This window comes from Macadamia integrifolia, chromosome 11 (genome assembly GCF_013358625.1).
Source record: "Macadamia integrifolia cultivar HAES 741 chromosome 11, SCU_Mint_v3, whole genome shotgun sequence".
Taxonomy (NCBI): Eukaryota; Viridiplantae; Streptophyta; class Magnoliopsida; order Proteales; family Proteaceae; genus Macadamia; species Macadamia integrifolia.
The window spans coordinates 3679364-3686863 of NC_056567.1; the positions used below are offsets into that span (position 1 = coordinate 3679364).

Consider the following 7500-nt stretch of genomic DNA (forward strand, 5'->3'; position numbering starts at 1 on the left):
GTGCCGGATTATGACTAAATGCCTCTAAGTCAGAATCCAGGCTAAAGAAGAGACACCTATGCCCGTCGCCTGTTTTCCAACCCATAGTAGGGGCCCTCCGGGCCCCAGAGGCACATGTCGTTGGCCAAGCCCCCACAGTGGACGTGTTGTGTGTGCTGCCTTGAAGCGTAATTCCTGTTGGGCGATGGGTAGAATCCTTTGCAGATGACTTAAATATGCGACAAAGTATTGTAAGTGGCAGAGTGGCCTTGCTGCCATGATCCACTGAGATTCGGCCTCGTGTCGCATCGATTCATGCCCCCATATTTTTCCCCTTTCTTTCACCCCACACCCTCTTGAGGCTAGGATTGTCCACGCGTGGCCCCAGATATGCCCCTAAGTGTTAACTGACCCAACGGTTGCCTGAGTATGGTTATGTATGTTGCCCAAGTGAAGTGTGCCTATGCGTGCACATTGAGTGCCACTAAGTGTACACGTTGTCACGACCTGCCCAACAAAGGCCCATGGACTAAGGCCATTGGGCTAAGTAAGGTCCAAGTTCTAGAGTTTTCTACAAAGGTGTAGCAACTCTAGATAATTTTATTGTTGATATTTCTAGAAGATATTTATAGGAGGCATTTTGGGAGAGATTTCTAGAGTTCTCCACTAAGGAGGTGGGAAGCTTCTTGTTTCCTCCCCGACCATTGGATGGAGGATGTTTGTAAATATCTTAGCCATCCATTGTAACTTGGGATGCCTACAAATAGGTGTTGCCTCATTTGGCAAAGACACTCACCAGGGACCAACCAAGAGTGTTCAACTGAGCAAGTGAGTTCTCAAGCCTTGTACTTAAGAGCTCTCTAGTGCAATACAAGCTCATTCTTCTCGAACTCACTCTTGTGTTCACTTCTTCTCTTCCCAAGTCCCTTAAGGAGGGTGGTTAGGCTGACTTAGTGCTAGTGGGAGTGCTAAAAGCCGACGCAGTCTCTTAGAAAGGTCTATGGTCGTGACAGTTGTGGGGTCAGAGCTTCGGTTGCGAGGGAGCCAAGCTTGTGGGATATGAGATAGGTGAGCTAAAACTATGGAATAGAGACCAACACCTACACAAGTAAGCAACAAAGGAGCGAAAGCAAGTCCGTCGACTTTGGCGTCTCTAAGGGGCCTCGCTTAGCTCGAGGGGAGCCAGTATTGGCCGAGGCAAAGTGGTGCCTGAATGTCGCAGAGCAAAGTGGGGAGGAGCTCAAAGGCCATGTGGAAAAGTGGTGGGGAGCTTGATGGCCAGATCGGAGAGCTCAAGGGGTCCCTACAAGGTGCTCTCAACACCATAGTAAGTAACCAAGAGGAGATGGTTGCCACCTTCAAGGCTCAAGTATGCAAAGGATTTCGATAAGGTGGAAGCTCGTATTGGAGAAGAAGTATGGGAAGAGTAGGAGGACAGCGGCGAGGGAAGCCACTACCTCTCGTGATATGTATAAAAGAGAGGCACTAAGGCACAAGCATGATAAGAGGAATTAGTTCAAGCCTAGAGACAAGTGATTCCTATATGATGAACTACATTGGTTTAGGGATTGCCCCAGGAGGAAAGCTCATAGTGCCCTATTGGAGGGAAAGGGCCAAGAGGAAGGGCCACCTTGCATGGGGTCCCCAATGCAGTGTGGTGCCACCAGGGTCGAGATAGGGGTCAAGGCCCTTAACTCTCAAAAGGGGTTGATGTGTGCAAAAGTGTGCATCAATGGGAAGCCCACACAGGTGAAGGTAGATACAAGAGCCACACATAACCTTGCCTTCACGGAGGAGGCAAAGGAACTCGGGCCAAGGGTGTCCTAAGACTATCAACTCCAAAGAATGCCCCATACGTAATGTTGCTCGAGGGGTCAAGATGAACCTTAGGACTAAAGGAGTTCTCCAACACCATCCAGGGGCTAGGTGATTACTTGCCCTTGGACGGGAGGGCAAGACAAGGAGAATTTGGGAGCAAGCCATCCATGCCAAGAAAGAGGAAGATGCAAACGAGAGAACGGAGACAATCAGACAACGTTGTAGGAGGCTCAAGTTATGTGACTACAATAAGAACCCCAATAGGTATTACTCCTTATGAGTGGGAGGCTAATTTGGTTGCTGATCCAATCATCCAGGGACACAAACTATCTCCTTACGTGGAGTATTTAGTCAAGTGGAAGGGGCGACCAGAGAGCGAGACGAGATAAGAGACAGCTGGCATACTGAGATGACTCGTGAATAAAAGTACCACAAGGAGGTTGTGACGAGGGTGTAACAAATTTAGGTGGGGGAGAGTGTCACGACCTGCCCAACATAGGCCCACGGGCCTAGCTCACCAAGCCCATAGACTTAGGCCGTTGGGCTAAGTAAGGTCCAAGTTGTAGAGTTTTCTACAAAGGTGTAGTAACAATAGATATTTTATTGTAGATTTTTGTAGAAGATATTCACAGGAGATATTCTGGGAGAGATTTCTAGAGCTCCGCTAAGGAGGTGGGAAGCTTCTAGTTTCCTCCCCAACTGTTGGATGGAGGACATTTGTAAATATCTTATCCATCCTTTGTAACTTGGGGTAGGTGTTGCCTCATTTGGCAAAGGCACTCACCAAGGACCAACTAAGAGTGTTCAACCAAGCAAATGAGTTCTCAAGCCTTGTACTCAAGAGTTCTCTAGTGCTATAAGAGTTCATTCTTCTCAAACTCACTCTTATGTTCACTTCTTCTCTTTCCTAGTCCCTTAAGGAGGGTGGTTAGGCTAACTTAGCGCTAGTGGAAGTGCTAAGTGCTGGCACGGTTGCTTAGAGTGGTCTAAAGCAATGACAATGTGCTCTTGAATGGCCCAAGTGTGTGCCTACGCATGCCCCCAAGTGTTGACTACGTGTGCCCACGTGTACATAGTGAATGGATGCATAACACCCCAAGTGTTGACTACATGTGCACAATGAATGGCCCAAGTGTTGCCTAACTGTGCCCATGCATGCCCACAACTGTTGCCTAAGTGTGCACCCAAGTGTGCCTGTGCATGCTCTTGAATGCCCCAAGTGTCACCTTAAATGTGCCTATACGTGCCGCAAGTGCTGAATAAGTGTGTCTACGCGTGCACCCAAGTGTAGCCCAAGTGTCGCCTAATTGTGCTCTTGAATGCCGCAAGTGTGCACATATACGTGCGCATGATAATGCCTATGTGTGCTCCCCTAAGGGTGCCTAAGTGCATATGAAGGCAGTGCACAAGGCGGCAGTACCACATGCAGGGCCGCACAATGTGCGTGCATGGTGGCAGGCATGGCTGCACTACCACACGGAAGGCAGCTGGCATGGACTCACAAGGTGTAGGCATCGTTGCGGTCAAGGTTTCACTAGCGCATGCAAGGCTGCTGGCGTCGAGGCAGGCTGCCACACACATGGTTGCACACAAACTAGGCCACGGTTGCGAGTAAGGCTCCAGTATCGTGAGAAGGGGTGCAGGCTACCGCGCGCACATGGCTAGGGGCAAGGGTGCACACCATGCGTAAGGTGGCAGGCAACAACGCACATTGCTGCGGGAAAGGGTGCTCAACCGAACGCAAGGTGGTAGGCACGGCCGCATATGGCTGTGGGCAATGGTGCAGGCAATGCGCACTGGGCTGCTGCCCGTGCCGTACTTCCACGCACATGGTTGCGACCATGGCTGCACAAGCCTCGCAAATGATTTCGCGTGTGGCCGCACATGCCAAGCAAAAGTTTATAGGCATGGCGTACATGACAAGCAGATGGCTGCACAGCCGTGCCCCTGGCTGCCCTACCACTCACAAGGTTGCTTGCATTGCTCCACACCGCCCCCCAGGTCGCATGCATGGCTACATGTGCCACGCCCATCGCTGCCTCGCCACGCGCTTGGTTTCGGGATTTGCCAGAAGTGCCACGCACGAGGTTGCAGGCACTGCACCACCACGCGCAAGGTTACGTTGCATGGTCCCATATGCATCACCCATGGCTGCACTACCGAGCGCAAGTTCGATGGCATGGCCTCCCATGCGTCAGTCATGATGGCTGGTATGGCCGCACATGCCACGGGCATTTCAGCACTTGGCGTGCACACGGTTGCACGTATTGCTGCACTTTCGTGTCCACGTCCGTACGCACATGGCTCACACATGGGTGCTGCCGTGGTCCCCATGGCCCATGCAACAAAGGCTCCTTTGCGGCCTTCGACTGCACATGAGGCACCGACTGCTGCACAGGCCAAGGCCATGCCCACACAACATAGTTTGGGTCTTTAAATCATGTTGTGCAAAACATCCCTTTGGGTTGGAAAAGCCTTGCAATTGGCTATTTGGCACCCAAAGTACAATCATTTTCACTTAAACCCCGTATTTCCATTTTTTGGGTATTTTTCGTAATGTTTCAATCATAAAATATTAAAAAATATCAAAATATGTTGGAATAGTCCAATATTTTTCAAAAAATTCTATCAACCTTTGGAAGACATCCAAAATTTAGTTTTCAGAAAAATACATTAAAATGGATTTTTCAAAGTTTTTTGAATTTAATATGTTTTTTAATATTAAAATATTAATAAAAAAATAAATATTTATCAGAAAACTATGATTTTTATATAAAATAATCTTTGTATTTTTCCTTAATTTCATACCAAGTTTCATTTGATTTGGATATTTGAAGCTCAAAAAATAGACCGGTATATTTTTGTGGGGGGGTCATGTCTCCTTTTGGAAAGGGGCAAAGAGCATAAGAGCTACCTTGAGAAAGGGAGGTGCGCACAGAGGGGCAGTAGAAAATGAGCGAGCATGGTAGGCAAACCCAAAAGACCCATGGCATGGGAAAAAAAGTGAAATGGCACGTGGGTTTCGAGGAGTTGGCCCTTGGTGTGCGTCGAGGCCTGCGACTGCTTGCTGCTGGACGGTCATGGCTTCCTGCCTTACGCGCCATGAGCCCATAGTTGCTGTAACGTGTGCTAGTCGCGGCGCAACATGCCCAACGAAGGTGTACGTGCTTGCGAATGGTCAGCCCTTCTGTCGTACAACACCGCCCCCTTCTGTCGCACAGCGTTGCCTGCCATCGTGGGCTGCTTGGCACACATGGATGCCTACCATGCGTAGCCATGCCTCCACTTCTACTACCATATGTGCCCGTCGACGCACAGAATTTCCAAGGAAGGTGTGGCTTGTGAAAACATGTATATGGCGCATCCGTCCCGGCAGTCATCCCCTCTGCCACACACAGTTGCTTGCCATTGTGTGCTGCTGGGCACGCATGGCTGCCTGCCTTGCACTACAGTGCCTCCACATCTTCCGTCACATGCGTCTGTCACCATACAGCATGCCCAAGAGTGGCATCGCCTGTTCAAAACACCTTCACGGTATGTTGGTTTTGAAGATTTGGCCCTTGGTGTGCGTTGCGCCTACCACGGTGTGCTGCTTGGCCCTCATGGTTGCCTAATCTATACCGCTATGCCTTGACTACTATTGCCTCCTATGCTCATAGCAGCAAAGAAAGCCCAACAAAGGCTTGGCATGTATGTGAAAACAATTATAGGGCTCGTCTGTCCCGATGGTCAGCCCATCTGTCGCACACCATTGCCTGCAACCGTGTGCTGCTTGGTGCCCATGGCTCCCTACCTACCGCTACCATGCCCCCACAGTTGCTGACATATGTGTCCGTAGCTGCACAGTAGTTTCCAGAGAGGCATGGCATATTTAAACAAGTAAATGGCCAATGCGTCCCGATGTTCAGCCCCTCTGTTGCACACCGTTGCTTGCCACCCTGGGCTGTTGCGTCCACAAGGGTTCCTACCTTGTGCTACCGTGCCCTTACAGCTACTGCCAGATACGCCCATAGCCGCATGGCATGCCCAAGATAGGCTTGGCATGTGAAAATCACCATCAAGGCATGTTGGTTCCGATGATTGCCTTTGATGTGCGCTGTGGCGTGCCATGGAGTGCTGCTGGGCGTGCATGGCTCCCTGCATAGCTACTGCCACATACACCGGTAGCCACACAGCATGCCCAAGAGTTGCATGGCATGTGAAGGACAGCAACATGGCATGATGGTCCGAATGATTAGCCCCTTGTTTTGCACCTTGGCCAGCCAATGCGTGCTGGTGGGTTTGCATGGTTGCCTGCACAGTGCACCTACACCCTCATCGTAGCCTACTGCCACTTTTGCTTTTTTTGTACAGCATGCCCAAGGGAGTCATGGCATGGGAAAAATATGGAAATGACACGTTGGCCCCGTTGATTAATCCCATCTAGGCACCGTGGTAGTTTGACGTGCTTTGCTTCCTGCCATGTGTTGTTGTGCTAGTGCCACTTTTTGTGAGCGTGGTCGTAGTCACGCATTTCCACCCCTCTTTGCTCTTTGGCTTATCATCATATGTAGGTCATGGTGCAAGGGGTGGGGAGTTGTCTACATTTGACGAAATCATTGGTCAAGTCAATGTGCACAATAAATATTTGGTTGGTCCCTCCCCCCCATCCCATTGTTTTTTGTTTTTTTAAATTGCACTATCGTGGGTTTGTTGCTTGCAAGGGTTTTTTTATGGTCGGTTTTGTGGCCTATGCTATTTGGAGAAGTGCATTTCTAAATCGTGCCTAGGTGTGGAGGTGCTTGCATGCCTTTTTGCGGCCAGTGTTATAACACGACATTAACATGGGTCTCTGGAGAACATAGGTTGCAAGCTTGCAGGTGGTGGTAGATCATGAGTCCCTTCCCCCTCCTTGCTTTTTAAAAAAATTTCCATTCTCGTGGGTATGTTACTTGCAAGAGTTTTGTCATGCTCGGTTTTGTGGCCTTTGGTATTTGGAGGAATGCATTTCTAAGTCATGCCTAAGTGCGGAGGTGTTTGCATGCCTCGTGCCATAAGTGTGATAATGTGACATTAACGTGGGTCTCTGGAGGACATAGGTTTGCAAGCTTGCAGGTGGAGACAGATCAAGAGTCGCTCCCCCTCCCCCCCCCCACTTTTGTTTTTAAAAAGAAAATTATATTCTTGTGGGTTTGTTGCTTGCAAGAGTTTTCTCATGCTCGGTTTTGTGGGCTCATGGTATTTGGGGAAATACGTTTCTAAGTCGTGCCTAGGTGCGGAGGTGTTTGCATGCCACCTGTCGGAAGTGTTATAATACTGCATTAACGTGGGCCTCTGATGAATATAGGTTGCAAGCTTGTAAGTGGAGACAAATCACATGTCCCTTCCACCCTCCCCTTGTTCATTTAAAAAATTTACATTATCGTGGGTTTGTTGCTTGTGAGAGCTTTCTCATACTTGGTCTTGTGGCCTTTTCTATTTGGCGAATAACGTTTCTAAGTCGTGCATAGGTGCGAAGGTGTTTGCATGGCTTCTGCCGCAAGTGTTATAATACGACATTAATGCGGGTCTCTGGAGAATGTAGGCTGCAAGCTTGTAGGTGGAGATAGATCTCGGGTCCCTCGACCCCTGTTGATTGTTGAAATTTTCGTGCTTAGCAGGGCTATTGATTTTTCTTCTACCAAATCCTTATTACATTGTAGTAGGTTTGGTGGTGGATTGTGC

The 7500-nt window shown here is 49.3% G+C and overlaps 1 non-coding gene across 1 annotated transcript in view; it reads left to right on the forward strand.

Moving 5' to 3' along the window:
- The window catches only part of LOC122094613, a 3409-nt gene extending 3113 nt beyond the window's left edge, over positions 1 to 296 (forward strand). Inside the window, exon 1 of the ribosomal RNA XR_006144926.1 lies at positions 1 to 296. This exon is cut by the window's left edge and continues 3113 nt beyond it. This is a non-coding gene — a ribosomal RNA (28S ribosomal RNA).
- Positions 297 to 7500: the final 7204 nt, after the last annotated feature.